This window comes from Vitis vinifera, chromosome 5 (genome assembly GCF_030704535.1).
Source record: "Vitis vinifera cultivar Pinot Noir 40024 chromosome 5, ASM3070453v1".
Taxonomy (NCBI): Eukaryota; Viridiplantae; Streptophyta; class Magnoliopsida; order Vitales; family Vitaceae; genus Vitis; species Vitis vinifera.
The window spans coordinates 10,587,561-10,610,271 of NC_081809.1; the positions used below are offsets into that span (position 1 = coordinate 10,587,561).

At 41.9% G+C, this 22,711-nt stretch overlaps 1 protein-coding gene across 4 annotated transcripts in view; it reads left to right on the plus strand.

The window, feature by feature from the left end:
- LOC100249309 (uncharacterized) overlaps positions 1-22,711 on the plus strand; it is a 179,382-nt gene that overhangs the window by 65,689 nt on the left and 90,982 nt on the right. The window lies entirely within an intron of this gene.

Below are 22,711 nucleotides of genomic sequence, written 5' to 3' on the forward strand. Positions count from 1 at the left end.
AATTCCAACACTCACCCTCAAGCTAGTGCATGGATATTTTACTATGAATATACAAATTTGATTCGACTTTCTATTCAAATCCTATGATTTCAATCCATAATCAAATCAGAAAATTACAACACTCCCCCTCAAGCTAGTGCATGAATCTTATACATTCCCAGCTTGTCTATTATAGAATTAAACATGGTGTTTACGACTCCTTTGTCAAGACATGTGCTCCTTGCTATTTAGTAAACACAAAATGCTACCTCCACTTGCTTAGTTCTTTCATGTTTGACCAGGTTGTGAGCAATACTGATAGTAACCTTATTGTCACAATGGATAGTTGTTGGTCTCTTAGGCTCCAATTGTAGCTCTTCCTAGAGATTTTTAATTCACAATACTTTACAAATTTCCTAGGCTAATGCGTGGAACTCAACTTCAGTGATTGATCATGCTACAACAGGCTATTTCTTGCTTCTCCAAGTAATAAAGTTACCTCCTACAAAAATACAATAACCTGCAGTTGAACTTCAATCATTGACTAAACTAGCCTAGTCTACATCAGTATAAGCTTCCACAAGAAGATGATCATTCATCTTAAAAAAGGACCCTTACTCGGGGTGGCCTTTAGATAGCTTAGAATTCTTTTAACTACTTCCAAATGATACTCAAATGGAGAGTGCATAAACTGATTGACAACATTAACAACACAGACTATGTCTAGCCAATTAGATGATAAATAAATAAAGCCTTCCAACAAGTCTTTGATACCTTAACGTATTACAACTTGATTGGCTATCAGTGTGTAGATCCAATAGTTCCAATGGGACGGCCTAGTGTATTGTTATTTTTTCATGTTGTTTAGTTTTTCTTTTGGAGGGAGGATTCCTCATCCTCCTTTTGTACTTCTTTTTCTATCAATATATTCTTGCGTGGTTTCCTATCAAAAGAAAAAAAAAAAAAAAACAAGTCTTTGATACCTAATCTTGTCAATTGGATCTCCCTTAACCTTTGTTTCTAGCTTGTGGTTAGGAACTATAGGTGTAACAAGAAGTTTGCATTTTGTCATCTAGTTTCATCCAAGATATCGAGTACATACTTCTTTGGAAAATAGCTATACCATGCTTGGTTCTTGATACTTCCAAGCTTGTTTCCTAGAGATCTAACTACTATTTTTACTTATTAGTGACCTAAACAAGGAACTTATGAAGAAAACAATTTTGACAAACCTATCATATGATTTGTGGCTCTAATGTTAATGATTCAAGGGTTCAATTTTGTTTTGATGGTATGCACAACAATGAGAAAGTTACCTATTTATAGGCTATAATTGTAGGAGGAGAATTAGAAAGGGATTTGGTGTTGAATCATAAACCTATAAAGGTATTCAAGTTGTTCCTTGGTGAAAATTGGTGGTTCAAGGTTCCTGATTGCCCCACATTCTAAACTTTTGAATGGTTAGTAGCAACTTGAAGGCCTCGACTATTACTATTGGCATGTTTATTTCTTCTACCCCAACCTTTGAGGTTTTCCATGGAGTTTTCAGCACATATCTTTTGTACACATGATTTATGGCAATGATCGCACCAAAGTTTGTGTCTATCATCATTCCATATTACAACATTGCATTGCTTACTAGGAAGGTCATTTTTAGGTTGGACAACAACTAAGGCTGAATTTCTAGTGTTAAGAGTTTCCCATCATAACTGACAGTATGCTCTCATCTCTTTTAATGGAAATGTAGACTTCTCTTAGTGAAGGGAGAGAGATTACCCAAAGAAGTTGTCCTTTGGTCTAGTTGAGTTGAGCATTCAAATCTATGAGAATATTAAAGATTTTGTCTTTATCAAGAATTTGTTTATACCTCACACTATCTTCTATGCATTTCTAATCTTGATCTTAATAGAGATCTCTCCTTCCAAAGTTGAGTCATGGCATTGGAGTAGGTAGTCATGGTTGGGTTCCCTTGTTTAGTATCGTGCATTATGCACTTTAGATCATACAAATGAGCATCATTTTCCATGTTGGTGTGCAGATTGAGCCACTATCCAACTTTTCCTTAATAAAATGTCTGTCAACTTCCAAATGCTTGGCTCTGTCATGTTGTACCAGATTATGTGCAATGTTGATGGTTGACTTATTGTCATAATAAAGTTTCATAGGTGTCTCCTATTTAATCTTCAAGTCCTCCAAGATAATCTTGAGCTAAAACAACTTATTGATTCCTTGGGCCATTACATGAAACTCAGCTTTTGCATTAGATCTTGCAACAACGTTCTATTTCTTACTCCTCCAAGTTCCCTCTAAGAAAAGTGCAATATCTTGTGGTAGACATTCGATCAATTATTGATCATGCATAATCTGCATCAGTATAGGCCTCCAACGATAGTTCAATGATTTTCTTAAAAAAAATTTCTTTCTTTGGAGTTGCTTTTAGGTAATATAGGATTTTGTATACAGCTTGTAGATGAACTTCCTTCGGGTTATGCATAAATTGATTTACTAGGCTAAATACATAGGCTATGTTTGATTGTGTATGTGAGAGGTAGATTAGCCTGCCAACCAATCTTTGGTATATACCTTTGTCCACGGTTGCATCCTCACTTGATTTTCCAAGCTTGTGATTCGGATCAATAGGTGTGTTAGCCGGTTTACATCTTATTTTTCTTGTTTCTTGCACCGAGTCAAGAACATACTTTTGTTGGGAGACAACAATCCCTCTTTTTGAGTGAATCACTTCAATTCCCAAGAAATATTTTAGTTAAGAACATACTTCTGTTGGGAGACAACAATATCCCTTTATAGGGGGAGAATGAAGGAAACTACCAAGGGTGGAAGAAGTTGGTTTATTGTGGAGTCTAAGTTGTTCGAGCTTTTGGTTGAGGATGTGGGAAGGAAGCTGAAAGGGTGTATTTGGGAGAGAAGCAGAGGTGCCTCCTCTTGGATTAGATTTGGGGAGGTTTGTTTACATTGCCTATTGGACGGAGTTGAAACTTGTTGCAGAGAAAGCGATGATAGAAGATGGGTTCTTGGTTGAGAGGAGAGGGGTAGGAATTATAGGTTGGAACGCTGTTCAAATGAGGTAGGAAGGTTCATCCTCAACTTTGTCTATGATCTCGAGACAAAAAAAACTCAGCATCATCTTTCCAAAAGGGAAGGGGTTGTCTGGTGGATGGAATACTTTGGCTGAGAAGTTGAGAGGCCTTCGAGTGGTCCCTGTTGGAGGCTTAAAGGAAACCAGAGATCTAGAGGTTCCATTGAGGAAAAATGGGGGTTTGGAGGTTTCTTCAAGGAAGAAGGGGATGGAGACAAAGACCTATGTAGATGTTGTAAAGTTAAAATCGGGAAAAATAGGTGATTCCTAGTTAGAGTTGGGGAAAAATGAAATGCGAAGAAGGTTAGAACAAATGAAACGGTGTCTGGTGGGCTAATGGGGTAATTATGCAGTTCCTTTACGTGATCTAGATTTTATAAGGAAATGGACGCATCAGCACTGGCTTTTAGAAGGGAAATTAAGCATAATTGTGCTAGGCAGAGGACTCTTGCTGTTTGCATTTGAGTTGCCAAGTGAGGCTGAGTGAGTCCTAGCTAGAGACAAAAGGAGTATTAAGGAGAACTTCCTTATTTTGGATAGATGGGACCCAGAGGTGGGGTGCCTTCGCAAGGATTCCTACACTAAAGAGGCGTGGGTGAGGGTGGTGGGTCTCCCACTTCACCTGTGGAGTCGGGAGGTCTTTAAAAAAATCGGTGATGGGTGTGCAGGCTTTATTACAGTGGATGAAGACATTGTTTTTCTTACTGAGCTGCAATGGGCTAGGATCTTGGTGAAGTTGGTAGGAAGGATTTACCTAGCACTGCTCAAATTTTGCTGGGGTCGGGGTGTTATTCCATTCAAATATGGTGGGAAACCCCACCTTGGTTTGCGCAGGTGGTGCCGATGGGACGAAAATATGGGGTAGGCGAATCAATGGTAGGAGAAGAAGTGGGAGGGAAGTGCACGCCTTGCTCGCTATGGGAGTCAAAGGAAAAAGGTGGAGCAGTTGAAGCTGCAACTCAGGGTACATGATGTGTTATCCTCTGGAAGCACTTCTGATGCTTTTCTTGTTGTGGTTTCTGACGAAGAGACTAAAGAAGGGGTTAAGGTAGGTAACCCACCATGCAGAGACCAAGAGAGAGGGGTCGATATGTCAATTTCAAATAGACTAGGTGGGCACTATTTAGGTCGGGTGGTTTCAATAGTGGGTCCCTTAGTTTGGGTCTTGGGGAGGCCCAAGGGCAAGAAAATGAGCCTCAGGTGTTTATGGGCCGGGAAGCTGAAGTCTTAGGCCATTGGTTTAAACGCCTTAAAAGGGTGTTCAATGAGCTGTGAGGAGGTAGACGATTTGGGCCTTGGGCCTGAAGTTGATGGCGTAGCGGGATGAGGGTTTTCAAAAGGGCCACCGTCTTCAGTTCCAAAATCTAGGGCATAAGAGGGGTCTTCACTTGAAAATGTTAGAGAGTAAATAGGTAACGAAGATCCTTCCGAAGGAATGGCGAGGGTTGTTTTGTCGCTAGAGGCCCTTGAGGTGGTGAAAAGTGCAACGATTACCGACAAAACTCTGTTTGCAGAGGCCTCTAGGTACGTCGATTCTCCTTCGTTCTTCATGGGGGGTCGACCTCTCTCTTCTTCTATTCCTTCTTCTAGGTTTTGTCGGGCTGTGGCGAAAAGTGGGTCTTTCGGCGGGTTAGCCTCCGTGGATGGTGGAGAGGAGTAGAATCCGTTGAGTATTATTTTGAATGATGGTAGATCATGGGAGATGGCCTTTAAGGGGGAGAAATCTATGGCTGAGGTAGGAGTGGGGGGTGAGGATGAGAAGTCACTTCAGGAATTGAATGAGAATGGTTGTCAATGGGATGACAGTTGTTTGGCAAGGTTCAACAAGTTTTTGGGCTTTTCAATGGAAGGTTTTAAAGGCGAAAATTTGAATTTGCTTCTAAGGACCAAGAGAAAAAGAGAGTAGAGTAACAAGAAGGGTACCATAGGGACTACCAAGTTTGATCGAGAACTGAAAAAATTACATTGGTCCATAGAACAATTTGGTTGGAGGAGGTGGGGCCAAAGTCTCGACCCTTAGATGAAGATAAAAATTTTATCTTAGAATGTTAGAGGGGCTAATGATAGAAATTAAAGGAAGATAATCAAGGTCATAATCAAGTCTCAAAGAGTGAATTTGGTGTGTTTTGCAGGAGACTAAAATCCAAGATATGTTCCTTGGGTTTGTTAATGTTACCATATACAAATTAGGAATCAAATTGGTTGTACATCTATGAAAAGATTAACAGTTTTGTGTCACGGACTTAGTCGTTTCCTAAGCTCGTGCGGCACTTAGACAAGTCAAGACCCTTGATCTTGCTAAGTCAGCCTTACTCCCAATGCTTAACTTACTAGGCTAAGACGCTTACGACTCGGAAGCTTGAGTAGGCGTACTAGGCAACTCTTTAAAGAATGGAAGCTTTATTGCTTTCAAATGAAGCTTTACAATGCTTGCAAGCTGCCAAATGAAGCCCTCACCTATTTATAGGCACCAATGGAACTCTCTAGAACCTTGGAGGGTTCCTTACAATTCAAGAATATTCTAGAATGTCCTACATCCTTCTATGTACAAGAGACCTCTAGAATTCTCTAGAAAGCCCTGGACTCCTCTAGGCATGTGTGGATTTCTCTAGGCATTTCTAGAATCTTCCACACTCTTCCCACCAATAGCTAAGTGTAAGAGTTTCCAGAAGTTTCCTGGGCTCTATATAAACCCATGGGGAGGCTCATTTGAAGCATCTTGTGACATTTGGCTTACCATGTATTTGTTAATGTTACCATATACAATTTAGGAATTTAGACTTCGTGTATAGGATATATATTTGTATATAGATGGATGCAGGAGATAATAAATTGATTAGAGTTCTCAGAGTTCTCGGTTTCTATGGAGTTTTTTTGAGTATTTTGACATGGTATCAGAGCAAGGTTTCGACACGTTCTGAGTGGAGTTCGTGATCTTCTACCAATCAAACGCTTGGCATCGAAAACAATGTTGATCGGGTTCATCGCGTCCTGGTTCTTGGCCGTTTCTATTCCAATTTTCTGGTGGGCTATTTCCTTTGTTTCTCGGTTGCATCATGTCATCAGATAAGTTGGAATCGTTTCCTACTAGATTTACTGGCAAAAATTATTGTGCTTGGGAGTATCAATTTAAATTATTTGTCAAAGGAAAAGAATTATGGGGTCATATTGATGGGAGTAATCCTGCACCTCGTGATGTCGAGGCTTTGTCTAAGTGGGAAATTAAGGATGCTTGGGTTATGACCTGGATTCTTAGTTCGGTTGAACCTCACCTTGTTCTCAATCTGAGGCCTTATAAAACTGCTGCTGCTATGTGGAATTATCTCCACACGGTTTACAATCAAGACAACTCTGCTAGGCGTTTTCAATTGGAGTATGAGATGACTAATTTCATACAAGGAAGTCTCTCAATTGAGGAATATTTTTCTGGTTTTCAAACTCTTTGGACTGATTATTCCGACATTGTTTATGCTAATGTTCCCGCTGCAGCTCTCTGGCTGTCCAAGCAGTGCATGCAACCAACAAGCGAGATCAATTCTTGATGAAGCTACAACCCGACTTTGAAATTGAACGGTCTAATATGATGAATCGTCATCCTGTACCATCACTGGATGCCTGCTTGAGTGAACTTTTGCGTGAGGAGCAGCGTATCGTAACTCAAGCTACCATGGAACATCGGGCTAATGTTAGTGCACCTGTTTCTATAGCTTATGCAGCACAGGGGTGGAATAAGGGTCGAGATATGCGTGTTGTCCAGTGCTTTAGTTGTAAAGATTTTGGTCACATTGCTTAGGATTGTCCCAAGAAGTTCTGTAACTACTGCAAGAAACAAGGTCATATAATCTCTGCTTGTCCCATTCAACCTAAAAGGAAGCAGGGTATTGCTTATCATGTCTCCACTGGTGCCTCTAGTTCTACTGCACTATCTGCTGCCTCTTCGGTTGTTCCTATTCTTGCTCCTACAACCTTAGCAAACCCGAACACACTTATACCTGAAATGGTACAACAAATGATCATTTCTGTTTTTTCTGCTTTTAGGCTCTCAGGTAATCATACGATTTCTTCTAAGCCATGGTATTTTGACTCTAGAGCTTCTAACCATACGACGAATACTTTTCTTTCTCTTTCCAATGTCAGAAATTATGATGGAAATCTGAAAATGAACACTACTGATGGCAGTTCTCTGCCTATCAGTGCTGTTAGTGATCTTTCCTCTTCCTTAACTGATGTTTTTGTGTCTCCTGACCTCTCCACAAATCTTCTTTCTATTGGTCAATTGGTTGATAATAATTGTAATGTCAATTTCTCTCATTCTGGTTGTGTTGTGAAGGATCAAGTGTCCGGGATGATGATCGCGAAGGGCCCTAAAGTGGGACGACTCTTTCCTCTTCATGTTTCTCTTTCCACTATTATTCCTAGTTTTCCTTTAATTTCCTTTGCATGTAATGTTGTTGGTTCTGGACATAAGATGTGGCATAAACGTCTTGGCCACCCAAACTCTGATGTACTTCGTACTTTGTTTAATTCTGGATTATTGGGAATTAAAACATGTTCTTCTCTTGATCTTTCTTTCGATGGTACATCATGCAAACTTGGCAAAAGTAATGTTCTACCTTTTCCTTATTCTGCATCTCGTGCCTCACAATGTTTTGATATTATACATAGTGATGTTTGGGGGATTGCACCTATTGTTTCTCATGCACATTACAAGTACTTTTTTACTTTCATTGATGACTTTAGTCGTTTTACTTGGGTTTACTTCCTCCAGGCTAAGGCTGAAGTTTTTTTAGTCTTTAAGCACTTTCTTGCACTTATCGAGACTCAATTCTCTGCCAGCATCAAGGTCTTGCACTCTGATTCTCACAGAGAATACATGTCTAATGAGTTTTAGGACTTTCTTCAAAGCAAAGGGATCATCTCTCAGCGTTCTTGTCCTTCGACACCACAACAAAACGGTGTTGCTGAGAGGAAAAATCGCCACCTTCTTGATATTGTAAGAACTCTTTTACTTGACTCATCGGTTCCTCCTCGTTTTTGGTGTGAAGCACTTTCTACTGCAGTTCATTTGATCAATCGCTTACCCTCTCCTATGTTAAATCATGTTTCTCCTTTCTCTAAGTTGTTTGTTCATTCTCCTTTATATTCTAATCTTCGTATATTTGGTTGTGTTTGTTTTGTGCATCTACCTACTCATGAACGACATAAACTTACTGTTCAGTCTGTTAAGTGTGCTTTTCTTGGTTATGCTATCCCTCACAAGGTTTATGTTTGTTATGATCCTCATGCTCGTCGTATACAAGTTTCTCGGAATGTAATTTTCTTTGAAAATCAATATTTCTTTCCATCTCATGTTTAGCTACCATCTGCATCTGTATCTCTTCTGCCTAGTTTTTCTAAATCCCCAACAATTGTGGAAAGGTTCAAACCTGGTTTTGTGTATGAAAGACGTAGTCGACATGATTCAAATTCCACTTCCTCTATGCTCCCTTCCGATCTTGACCCGACGCCTGATCCTGCTCCTGCTTCCACCACTCTTCGTCGGTTTACTCATCTTTCTCGACCCCCTGATTGGTATGGATTCTTCTCTCCTGTCTCTCTTGTTGCTACTTTATCCACTATTTCTATTCCCTCTTGCTACAAACAGGCCATGGAACACGAGTGTTGGCAACATGCAATGCAAGCAGAACTTCAAGCACTTGAGGAGAATCATACTTGGGATATTGTTCCTTGTCCTCCTACAGTCAAACCTATTGGGAGTAAATGGGTTTTCTCTGTAAAACTTCATTCTGATGGCTCTTTGGACTGGTACAAAGCTCGCCTCGTAGCTTTGGGTAACAAGCAGGAATATGGGGTTGATTATGAGGAGACATTTGCTCTTGTTGCCAAAATGACCACGGTTTGAACCATCTTAGGTATTGCTGCTTCACAGTCATGGAAACTACATTAGATGGATGTGAAGAATGTTTTTCTTCATGGTGATCTCCAGGAAGAGATTTACATGAAGCTTCCCTCTAGTATGACTAATTCTTCTCCTCATGATGTTTGTAAGCTAAAACGTTCTTTGTATGGGCTCAAGCAGGCGCCCTGAGCTTGTTTTGAGAAGTTTCGCAGTACAATTCTTTCCTTCAGTTTTACCCAAAGTCAGTATGATTCTTCCCTCTTCTTCCACACGTTTGCGTCGGGTATAGTCTTTCTCTTGGTTTATGTGGATGATATTATCATTACTGGCACTGACTGTGGTTTGATTACTAAGCTTCAGCAGCTGTTACATACAACTTTCCATATGAAAGATCTTGGACAACTCACATAAACTTCTTAGGATTGGAAGTTCATCATCGAGCTAGTGGTATTTTCGTGAACCATAAGTATATTCAAGATCTTATCACTTTGGCTGGTTTGGAGGACACTTCTTCTGTTGATACTCCTATGGAGGTAAATGTCAAATACAGGAAAGATGAAGGGGACTTTCTGGATGATCCTACTCTCTATCGGCGCCTGGTTGGGAGTCTTATCTACTTGACCACTACTCGACCTGATATCTCCTATGCTATTCATCAGGTCAGTCAGTTTATGACTTCTCCTCGGCATCTCCATCTTGTTGCAGTTCGACGCATCATCCGCTATCTTCAAGGTTCACCTACTTGTGGGTTGTTCTTTCCTACCGGCTCTTTTCAACTTGTTGCCTATGGTAATGCTGATTGGGCTGGGTGTCCAGATACACGTCGATCTACTACGGGTTGGTGTATGTTTTTAGGTGATGCCTTAATTTCTTGGAGATGTAAGAAACAAGATTGTGTTTCTAAATTCTCTACTGAGGCCGAGTATCGTGCCATGTCTACTGTTTGTTCTAAAATTGTATGGCTACGCGATCTTCTTGAGGAGCTTAGGTTTCCTTAGGCTACTTCTACATCTCATGTTGATAACACTAGTGCTATTCAGATTGCCACCAATCCTATTTTTCATGAATGTACCAAGCACATTGAGGTTGATTGTCATTTTATTCGAGACACCTTGGAAAGTCGGGTGATATCTCTTCCTCACATCTCTTCTGATCTCCAAGTGGCTGATATCTTCACCAAAGCTTTGACTCGACAACGACATCAATTTCTTGTTGGCAAATTGTTGTTGGTTAACTTACCAACATCAATTTGAGGGGGGATGTTAATGTTACCATATACAAATTAGGAATCAAATTGGTTGTACATATAGGAAATGTTAATGTTACCATATACAAATTATGAATCAAATTGGTTGTACATATAGGAAATGTTAATGTTACCATATACAAATTAGGAATCAAATTGGCTGTACATATAGGAAAAGATTGACAGCTTTGGCTTACCATGTATTTGTTAATGTTACCATATACAATTTAGGAATTTAGACTCCGTGTATAGGATATATATTTGTATATAGATGGATGTAGGAGATAATAAACTGATTAGAGTTATCAGAGTTCTCGGTTTCTGTGGAGTTTTTTTTAGTATTTTGACAGGGTTGGTGCACAGTCTAGGAGTGTGGGAGATTTTTAGGTTGGGGGATAGTGAACGAAAGGGGAGCAGCTGGAAGGGTGGTAATCTTCTGGGATAACAAAGTGTTGGAATTAGTAGGTATGAAGGTGGGCCTTTTCTCAATCTTGTGTCACTTTAAAAATTGCGAGGACAGTTTCTTGTGGACCTTTACAGGGTTTACGGGCCTACCTTGAAAAGATATAGAGAAATTTTTTGGGAGGAGTTAGGGGGCATTCGAGGGTTGTGGGCTGACCTGTGGTGTATTGGAGGGGATTTTAATGTGATCAAATTTCCTAGTGAGCATACTAGGGAAGGAAGAATGTCTGCATCCATGAGAAGATTTTCGGAGGTGATTGATAAGTTAGCTTTGAGAGACCTTCCCTTGTAGGGGAGAGCCTTTTACTTGGAGTGGAGGGTTGAATGGTCAATCCTTGTCAAGATTGGATCGGTTTTTGGTCTCGGAGGATTGGGAGACTCATTTTAGCAGGGTGATGTAGTGTACTCTCCCAAGGTCGGTGTCTGACCATTTTCCAATTCTGTTAGATGGGGGTGGGGTGAGGAGGGGACCAATTCCTTTTCGTTTTGAAAATATGTGGATGAAGGAGAAGAGGTTTAAGGAAATGCTGAAAGGTTGGTGGCAAGGTTTCAATTTCAGTGGGTCCAATAGTTTTATCTTGATAGAAAAATTAAAGGCTTTAAAAACCAATTTGAAGATTTGGAACAAGGATGTTTTTGGGAAAGTGGGAGTGAACAAGGGGCTAGCTCTAGACAAAGTGTTTTTTTGGGACGATCAGGAGCGACTAAGAGTTTTATCTGCACTGGAGTTAAGAGGCTAGAAAGGAAGCTAGGGAGTAGTTCAAGAAGTGGGCGCTTATGGAAGAAATTTCCCGGAGACAAAAATCAAGAGAAGTGTGGTTGAAGGAAGGCGATAAGAACACATTGGATGGCTAATCCTAACAAAAAGAGGAATTGTTTGACAAAGATCAAAATTAATGGTCTCTGGTTGACAAAAGAGCAAGAGATTCAAAGGGATGTGGTTACGGCATACTAGAATCTACTGTCAGATTTTGATGGTTGGCGCCTTAGTTTGAACGGATTGGATTTTGAGAGAATTGGGGTTGAGAAGGAAGCCAGTCTAGAGCATGGAAGGAAACATCGAGATATATTGTGTATCAAAGGTTATGGAAACAATATTTGCTGGAGAAATATTGTTTTAGCGAAATTTCTGGAAAAATCACCAAAAATAGACGATATTTCCCGATATATCGGCGATATGGCGATAAATCACCGATATTTCGTGATATATCAAATGTTCAATGCGGGTCAACGACGGTCAAACGCACTACAGTGCTCCGCCACAGTACATCTACAATGTTTTGCTATAGTGATCCACTATAGTGCTTTCTAAAAAATGCCTCTTTTTGCTGTTGAGGGGACTTGAACCCCAAACAAAAAGGTTTGGGGTTCAGCTCATCTTACCACTAGGGCAAGTTTGCCCCTTATTAAATATGATGCACTAAAAATATATATTCAAAGTCATCATATAAAGAAAATATTAAAAGAATATTTTAGAGAGCAAATTAATTATAATTATTTTATAATTAAATACAAAAATTTCTTTTAATTGATTACCAAAAATATAAAAATTAGTATAGTAATTTTCTTCATAGTGTTTTTAATATCATTAATAGATTAATTAAATATTAAAAAATTGTACATAGATCATAATTTATTTTATATCATTTAATACAATTGAATTAAATGGATTATAATTTTAATATTAATATATATTTTAAAATTAGACATATTATAATCAAATATCATAATATTATTATGAAATAATATTAGATGTGATTTAATAATAAATGTACACTTATAAAATTCATATTTTTATCGATTCATATGATATTATTATCATATATGATAAATCATATTATACATATATCAAATTCTTTAATAAAACAACTTTAAAATATCTATTATACTTCTAATTACATTTTTATGAAGTTTTTCTTATATTTTTATAAATTTTGATCAATTTTACGCCTATCGATATTTGTTTTCAAAATATCCGCCAATATATCTCCGATATATCCGTAAAATCGAAGTATCGATATATTCGTGATTACCGATATTTTCATCCTTGGTCTGGAGGAGGTGTTTACTATGGAAGAGGTTTTCTCTACCCTTTCAAAGTTGAATGGGAACAAGGCGCCTGGTTCGGATGGGTTCCCCTTAGATTTTTGGCAATTTTGTTGGGAATTCGTAAAAGATGAGATAATAGGTTTCTTCAAAGAATTCCATGAGAGGGGAAGATTTGTTAGGAGCCTGAACACCACGTTCTTGGTTTTAGTTCCGAGAAAAGGCGGGGTAGATGATCTAAGAGACTATAGACCCATCAGTTTGGTAAGAGGACTATACAAACTGCTAGCAAAGCTCTCAACTAATAGGCTAAAGAAGGTTGTGGGAAAGGTGGTGTCCTCATCCCAAAACGCTTTTGTTCAAGGAAGACATTTTCGATGCTACGTTAATTGCTAATGAGGCCATATATTCTATGATGAAAAGGAATGAAAGTGGAGTGTTGTGTAAGTTGGATATAGAGAAGGCATACGATCATATTAATTGGAATTTTCTATTGCTAGTGATGCAAAAAATGGGTTTTGGGGAGAAATGGGTTGGTTGGATTAGTTGGTGTATATCCACTGCAACGTATTCCATTTTGATTAATGGAGCATCAATGGGTTTTTTTCATAGCACTAGGGGGCTGAGGCAAGGGAACCCTCTATCTGCTCACTTATTTGCGATTAGGATAGAGGCCTTAATGTCACGGACTTAGTCGTTCACTAAGCTCGTGCGACACTTAGACAAGCTAAGACGCTTGATCTTGCTAAGTCAGCCTTGCTCCCTAATGCTTAGCTCGCTCGGCTAAGGCACTTGGGACTCAAAAGCTTAAGAAGCTTGGTAGGCAACTCCTTAAAGAATGGAAGCTCTTATTAACTCAAGAAAGCCTTTACAAGTGCTTGGATGCTCACTTGCTTGGTGCCTTGGCCAAATGAGGCCCTCACCTATTTATAGGCACCAATGGAACTCTCTGGAACCTTGGAGGGTTCCTTACAACTCAAGACTATTCTAGAATGTCCTACATCATTCTAGGTACAAGCCTATATACAAGTATATACAAGAGTCTTCTAGATTTCTCTAGAAAGCCCCGGACTCCTTCGTGCCTTCCACCATGGTGTAGAATTGTGTGGATTCCTCCAGGCTTCTCTAGAACCTTCCACACTCTTCTCACTCTAGGAGTCTCCAGAAGCTTCTTGGCTCTATATAAGGCCATGGGAAGGCTCATTTGAATCAGCTTCTGACACTCTCCCCCACCTATGCCGCAGACGTCCTCGTCGCATTTTCTGCCCGGAACCGCTCGATCTGCTCATGGAACTGCCATAGTGCCTCTGCTGGCTCCTAGCTAGCCTCGCTTTCTGGTAGTCCCTTCCATTTCACTAAGTATTCCGTAGCAGGAGGTACCCCTCGTCTCCTGATGACCCGATCTGCGAGGACGTGTTCTACCTCCTTATCATAGGAGGTCACAACCGTTGTAGGTGCCCTCTTAGACAACCCTCGGCTTGGATCATCCTTGTCTCCGTGATAGGGCTTCAAGTAGCTTGCGTGGAAGACAGGATGAATCTTCAACCTCGGGGGCAGCTCGACTTTATAGGACACCTTGCCGACCTTCCCAAGTATGGGGAAGGGTCCTTCATACCTCCTCACAAGGCCCTTATGCACCAGCCTTAGGGACTTGAATTGTTGAGGAAGGAGCTTGACAAGCACCATGTCTCCGACCTTGTACTCTGTGTGTCGTCGCTTCTTGTCAGCCCACTTCTTCATTTTCTTAGCGGCCTTGTCCAAGTATGAGCGTGCTATGTCAGCTTGCTCGTGCCACCCTTTCGCGAACTTGAAAGCCGCTGGACTTCTCCCCGTGTAGCCAATTGTTAGAGTGTGAGGAGTTAACGGTTGCTGCCCTGTGGCTAGCTCGAACGGGCTCTTATTGTTCGCCTCACTCTTTTGCAGGTTGTATGAGAACTGAGCTATATCTAGCAACTTAGCCCAATCCTTCTGGTTGGCACTCACGAAGTGCCTCAAGTATAGCTCCAATAAAGCGTTCACCCTCTCGGTCTGCCCATCCGTCTGTGGGTGAAAGCTTGTGGAGAAGTGAAGCTCCGAACCCATAAGCTTGAAGAGCTCCGTCCAAAACTTCCCAGTGAAGCGCGGGTTGCGATCACTGATGATGAACTTAGGCAACCCCCAATACTTGACTACGTGCTTTAAGAATAGCCTCGCCGTCTCTTCCGCAGTGCAGTCAGTCGGGGCTGCTATGAAGGTTGTATACTTAGAGAACCTGTCCACCACCACTATGATAGAGCCGCTGTCCTCCGACTTGGGTAGCCCGATGATGAAGTCCATGGTGATGTTGTCCCATGGTCGTTCTGCTACAGGTAGTGGCTCTAACAGGCCTCTAGGTTGTCGCTGCTCCACCTTGTCTTGTTGGCACACAAGACAAGTCCTCATATAAGCCTCAACCTCATCCCGTATCTGAGGCCAGTAGTAAGCCGACTCGAGTAGTGCCCTCGTGCGTTGTTGCCCAGGGTGCCCAGCCCACTTGGTGTCATAGCACTCCTTTATCAGGTTCCGCCTTATGTTCCCCCACTTAGGCACGTAGAGTCGTCTCCCCTTGGTGTAGAGTAGGCCATCCTCCACCCACAACCGTTTGGTCTTCCCTTCATGAGCCAGGGCGATGAGGCTCTTAGCCACTGGATCATGTTGCAGTCCCTCCCTTAGAAGATCCATTATGTCTCCTTGGGGCTGACTCGTCATAGACGCTAGCTCGGCTTTGCGGCTTAGGGCGTCGGCCACATGATTAACACTTCTTGGCTTATACTCCGGTGTATAATCGAACTCGGCCAGGAAGTCTTGCCACCTAGCTTGTTTAGGACTTAGCTTCTTCTATGTCTGGAAGTAGCTAGTGGCAACATTGTTGGTCTTCACTATGAAGTGAGACCCTAGCAAATAGTGCCTCCAAGTGTGCAAGCAGTGGACGACAGCGGTCATCTCCTTTTCTTGCACCGTGTAACGCCTCTTCGCGTCGTTTAGCTTGCGACTCTCAAATGCGATTGGGTGTCTTTCTTGCAAAAGGACTCCCCCAATGGCGAAGTCTGAGGCATCAGTGTGTACCTCAAAGACCTTGGTGTGGTCAGGTAGTGCCAACACTGGCTCCTCAGTCACAGCCTTCTTTAGATCCTCAAAGGCTTGTTGGCACCTTTCGTCCCACTCCCATGCCTTATTCTTCTTAAGAAGATCAGTGAGTGGAACTGCCCTTGCCGAATAACCCTTGATGAACCGTCGGTAATAATTAACTAAACCAAGGAAAGATCGGAGTTGAGGTACCTTGGTTGGTGGATCCCATTCCTGGATGGCTTTCACCTTGCTATCATCCATCATCAGCTTGCCATCTCCAATGCAATGCCCTAGGAAGCTTACTTCCTCCTTAGCAAACGAGCACTTCTCCTTCTTTACGTACAACTCGTTCTGTCTCAAGATCTTAAAGACCTTCCTCAAGTGTTCTACGTGCTCCCTTATAGTGTTACTATAGATGACTATGTCATCCAAGTATACCACCACAAGCTTGTCTAAGTATGGGTGGAAGATCTTGTTCATGAGGGTGCAGAACGTTGTTGGGGCGTTGGTGAGTCCAAAAGGCATCACTAAGAATTCATACAAGCCGTACCTGGTCGCACATGTAGTCTTCAGCTCATCTCCCTCCGCAATCCTGACTTGGTAGTAGCCTGACCTTAAGTCCAGCTTCGTGAAGTACCTTGCCCTTCCAAGTTGATTGAACAAGTCAGCAATGAGCGGGATGGGATACTTGTTCTTCACCGTCACCTTGTTGAGTGCCCGGTAGTCTATGCACATCCGTAGGGACCCATCATGCTTCTTCTGAAATAGGACCAGCGCGCCATAGGGAGCCTTGGATGGTTGGATGAACCCCGCGTCTAGCAACTCCTTAAGTTGTCTCCTTAGCTCCTCCAACTCAGGCGGTGCCATCCTACATGGCCCCATAGCAGGGGGCTTGGCTCCCGGCTCCAACTCAATCTTGTGATCTTCCTCTCTCCTAGGAGGAAGTTTCTTAGGCAACTTGGGCGGCATCACGTCCTTTAACTCATCAAGGACCCCCTCGATTTCCTTAGGCATGGGTCCTCCCGACCCATCATCCCTCTCTTCCTTTAAGGTGGCGAGGTAGGTCACCTCTTCCCTCTTTAACTCCTTCTTTACTTGCATAGCAGATAACATAGGGGTCTTGAGCGTACCTTCAGTGACCGTAGGGACCATGCACGGCTTCTCCTCTTCTAGGATAGCCATTGAGCGTAGGAAAGGTAGTGGCATAGCCTTGACCTTCTGTAGGAAGTCCATTCCTAGCACCATCTTGAAGTTGTCCATGGGTGCCACTGTGAAGTCGACCCTTCCTTCCCACGAGCCGATGTGCATAGTCACCCCGCGAGCTACTCCATGTGATGGCTTAGCAGCTGAATTGATTGCCTTGAGCCATCCTCCTTCCTTGGATGCTTGGAGCTCCAGCCTTCTTGCCTCATCCTCCGAGACAAAGTTGTGAGTGGCACCTGTGTCCACCAGGGCCTTGGTGGCCTTCCCATTTACAAGGGCCTCCACATACATCAGCCCTTTGCTTTGAGGCGTCTTAGGCATCGGCTTGGCCTTAAGGGCATTTAGGAGCTGCAACGATCCCACTTTAGCATCGCCTTCCTGCTCCTTTTCCTCAATCATAGCATTTAAAGCCTTCCTCTTAGGGCAGTCCCGTGCCCAGTGCGGACCATCCCACAGGAAGCAATTGGTCCTGGGCGTGAACTCCTTCCGCTTGTCCTTGCCTTTGCCATCCTTGCCACTAGGGCCCTTGCTTGATCCTTCCTTAGAAATATGGCCTTGCGACCTCTTGTCTCCCCCACCTTTGGCCTGGTTACCCTTTGATGGTGGCTTGGGCTTGGAGGAGTCTCCCCTTCTATAATCCACCAAGGACTTGGCTACTGCCATGGCCGTGGCTAGGTCTTGGACACCACGTCTCCTCAACTCTTGCTCGGCCCAGCTTTGCAAGTTGTCCATGAAGTTAAACAGCAGCTCCTCCTTAGCCATGTTAAGTATCTCAAGCATAAGAGTAGAGAATTCTTTGACATACTCACGGATCGAGCCCGTGTGCTTGAGACGTTTCAAACTCTTTCTTGCTAGGTAAGCCACGTCTTCTAAATAGAATTGCCTCTCGATTTCTCTTTTAAAGGCATCCCATGTGTCTATGGTGCACGTCCCTCTCTCTATGTCGGCAAACCGTCGACGCCATCATAGAGTAGCATTATCAGTGAGGTAAAGGGTCGCGGTGCGTACCTTAGTGGCTTCATCCATTAGTGCAATGGCCTCAAAGTAACGCTTCATGTGCCACAAGAAATTATCCAGCTCCTTAGCATCCCTCTTGCCACTGAACGTGTGTGGCTTGGGCACCTCCACCCTTGGTGCCTCACGAGTGGCCATGACTCGTGCTGACACCGCAGTCTTGTAGATGGCCAGCTCTTGACGAATTTCTTGGTCTCGGGCATCCATGCGTGCAGCCAAGGCCTCCATCCTTGACTCCACACTAGCGAACTTGGTCATGACCTTGTCTTGGAAGGACATGAACTCCTCGTGTGACACCGGCTGAACTTGTGAACCTAGCACGCCCTCGCGAAGGTCTTGGATCTGCTCCCTTAGATCCTCTAAGCCCTTCTCCATGCCTTGCTCGATCAAGTCCACCCCTTCCCGAGTGTCCGCCATGGCTAGCTCCACCTTGGCTAGCCTTGCCTCCATGTTGGCTAAGGTGTCACGAGACTTATCCTTCCTGTCTCGACCCCGTGCAGTATGCTCCATCTCCCGTCCACGGGTTTGCTCGCTAGTTTCCTCCACGTTAGAGCCCGACATGCTTCATTTGTTATGCCCACCTCGTAACCGCGCTCTGATACCACTTGTCACGGACTTCGTCGTTCACTAAGCTCGTGCAGCACTTAGACAAGCCAAGACGCTTGATCTTGCTAAGTCAGCCTTGCTCCCCAATGCTTAGCTCGCTCGGCTAAGACACTCGTGACTCAAAAGCTTAAGAAGCTTGGTAGACAACTCCTTAAAGAATGGAAGCTCTTATTAACTCAAGAAAGCCTTTACAAGTGCTTGGATGCTCACTTGCTTGGTGCCTTGGCCAAATGAGGCCCTCACCTATTTATAGGCACCAATGGAACTCTTTGGAACCTTGGAGGGTTTCTTACAACTCAAGACTATTCTAGAATGTCCTACATCATTCTAGGTACAAGCCTATATACAAGTATATACAAGAGTCTTCTAGATTTCTCTAGAAAGCCCCGGACTCCTCTCGTGCCTTCCACCATGGTGTAGAATTGTGTGGATTCCTCCAGGCTTCTCTAGAACCTTCCACACTCTTCTCACTCTAAGAGTCTCCAAAAGCTTCCTGGCTCTATATAAGGCCATGGGGAGGCTCATTTGAATCAGCTTGTGACATTAAGCTGTCTTATAAATAGAGCAGCAAGGAGGGGATTCTTAACAGGCTGTAGGATAAGGGGAAGGGGTGGTGATGGGGTTCAAATTACCCACATGTTGTTCGCTGATGATACACTGGTTTTTTGTGATGCTTCCTAGGAGTAGATGACTTTTCTAAGTTGGTTGTTAATGTGGTTTGAAGCTATTTCACGGCTGAGAATCAATTTAGATAAGAATGAAATTTTGCCGGTGGGAAGAGTAGAGAATGTAGAGTTGTTGGCTCTAGAACTCGGCTACAAAGTGGGAGCTCTTCCTTCCACTTACTTGGGGCTCTCCTTGGGTGCTCCGCACAAATCGATGGCAGTTTGGGATGGTGTGGAGGAAAGGATACGGAAGAGACTAGCCCTATGGAAGAGGCAATACATTTCTAAAGGAGGGAGAATTACTCTCATTTGGAGCACTTTGGCTAGCATGCCAATTTATCTCATGTCTTTGATGTGTATGCCAAGAGTTGTTAGAATGAGATTAGAGCAAATCTAAAGGGACTTTCTTCGGGGTGAGGGAACTTTGAAGAACTTGTAAAGTGTGCAATCATTTGTTCAGATAAAAAGAAGGGTGGTTTGGGTGTTAGAAGTTTTTTTATTCTCAATAGGGCCCTTTTGTGCAAGTGGAGTTGGCGTTTTGCGGTTGAAAGGGAGTCCTTGTGGAAGCTTGTTATTAGTAGGAAGTTTGGGGTGGAAAGAGGAGGTTGGAGTACTCGTGAAGTAAGGGAAGTCTATGAGGTGGGATTATGGAAGGAAATTAGAAAGGAAGGCTCCTTGATGTTTAAAAAAATTGCTTTTTTACTGGGGGATGGTAGAAGAGTGAGATTTTGGAAGGACAATTGGTGCAGGAACAAGACCCTTTGTGATTTTTTTCCTTCTTTGTACGCTTTAGTGGATTCAAAAGATGCATGGGTAGCAGATTGTTGGGATTCTTTGGGGGAAGAAGGGGGATGGAATCCCCGGTTCTCTAGATCTTTTAATGATTGGGAGGTGGAGGCGGTAGAGAGTTCCTTTTGACTTTACAAGGAAAGCGGCTAGTCTTTGACTTCGAGGATAGGGTGGTGTGAAAAGATACAAAGAATGGGAATTTTTCTGTTAAATCCCTTTATAGTACGCTTGAACATAAAAGTGCAGTCCCGTTTCCGTGGAACATCATTTGGAGCCCTTGTGTTCCTACTAAGGTGGGTTTCTTTGCTTGGGAAGCTTCATGGGAAAGGTCCTAACCCTAGATCAACTCAAAAGAAGGGGGTGGAACATAGCTAACAAACAGATGTTTCCTTTGTTATGCTAAAGAGGAAACGATTAATCACATTCTTATCCATTATTCCAAGGCGAGGGTTTTGTGGGAGCTTGTTTTTGCACTGTTTGGTGTGATGTGGGTCCTTCCGCTTTTGGCTAGAGATACCCTTCCATGTTGGCATGGTTCCTTTGTGGGCAAGAAGCATAGAAATGTTTGGATGGCAGCTCCCTTTGTTTATTTTGGTCAGTTTGGAAGGCAAGAAAGAGGATAGCTTTTGAAAATGAGGATATCTTGATTCAAAGGATGAAATATTCGTTTGTTTGTAATCTTTGGTCTTGGTCTAAGTCTTGTTTAGATGCAGGACCTTTACCTTTAATCAACTTTTTTGATTGGTTGGGTTATAGATGAGGGCTGGTGAGTTTTTGCATCCCCTCTCTTTTTGTTCTTGCCTTTTGGGGCCACTTGTATACTTCTTGTATGCTTTGGATTGCCTTTTAGGTTCCTTTTTCTCTTAATATACTTTTTCTGTGTGTTTATCTAAAAAAAATCCTTTTTTTTGTGTGAATCACTTCAATTCCCAAGAAATATTTTAGTCTTCCAAGCTTCATTATTTCAAAATCTTTTGCTAAGCACCGCTTCCATGCTTCTCTTTCTTCAAGATCATTTACAGTCATTATTATATCATCCACATAAGCTAGTAGGGTAGCTACTCTCCCTGAGGCCGGGTGTTTAACAAATAAGGTGTGGTCATTGTGACTTTATTTGTAGCTAACAATTATCATGATTTTGGAAAATCTTCCATACCAAGCCAGTGGAGATTGTTTTAACTCATACAAAGCTTTCTTCAATTTATATACCTTTTTTCCTTGTAAGTGCATATTAAAGCTAGGTGGAAGATCCATATAAATTTCTTCTTTGATCTCTCCATGTAAGAACACATTTTTCACATCAAACTGTTTTAAGTCCCAATCAAATTGGGTAGCCAAAGAGAATAATACTTTTGTAGTGTTCATCTTGGCTACTAGTGTGAAATTCTCTTGGTAGTCTACTCTATATGTATGAGCATATGATGAAAACTGAAAAGCTATTATAGCTACAATCCAAGTAGACTACAACCCAGTTACTCTAAACACTGGCGGAGCCAAGATTTCTTAAGGAAAAATCTAGGAAAAACTCCTTGCATAAGCTGAAACCAAAAAGTTTTGGTTAATCACTTATATTTTTTATGGATAATCATCAAAAGTCCTTACAATAAGTAGGTTCTTCCCTTTTATAATGATAACCCTTAACTACTTTTTAAAGGTTTCCAAGACATAATTAGTAGCCTTTAATAACAAAAAACTGGCCTTTTGATTTCTAATTTAATAACAAACTTTTCCCATGCAAACCTTTGATATGTTCAAACTTGCTATAAATTGTCTATTAAGGACAGCATCATTCTCTCCTCTTTAGAAGAAGTTCGTCCTCGAGTTTGGTGTTGTTGGAAACCTCTTTTACGTTCTCATCAGTGTACGAATATAAATCTGAAATGTTGAATGTTGAATCTATTCCCATATATTTTGGCAGATCAACCATATATGTATTTTCCCCTATCTTCTTGATGATTTTGTAGGGTTCTATCTTTCTTTTATTTAGCTTAGAATAAGAGTTAGCTGGAAGTCTTTCCTTGCGTAGGTACACCATCACCATGTTGCCTTCCTGAAAGCTTTAGCTGCGCCTCTTCTGATATGCACATTTCTTATACTTTGCCTTCGATTGCTCAATTTTCATTCTGATTTCTTCATGCAGTTTTTTCATAAAGTCATCCATGTTTTCACCCTTTAAGCTATTTCTTCCCATTTCTAGTAAAGGAGCTAAATCATAAAGATGCACTAGTTTGCGCTTCAAAAGTTTGAGAGTGTTGGGGTTTTTCTTTGTTTTTAGTTTTCTAAAGTTGGGTGTTTTCTCTTTTGTTCAGTTCTTTTGTGGGAAGGACCCCTCATCCTTCTCTTCTTTTCTTCTCTTTCTGTTGTATCTCTTCTTTCTGTTGTATCTTTTCTTCTATTAATATATTTTTCTTCGTTTCTGATCAAAAAAATAAATTAATAAAGATGCACTGGTTGCTTCCCATAAACAACTTCAAAACGACTTTACCTGTAGTTCGATTCTTGGAATAGTTATAGGTAAATTCTGCTTGTGCAACAATAACTTCCCATTGCTTAGGATTTTCTCCAACTAGGCACCTCAATAAATCACCCAAACTTCTATTGACAACTTCAATTTGTCC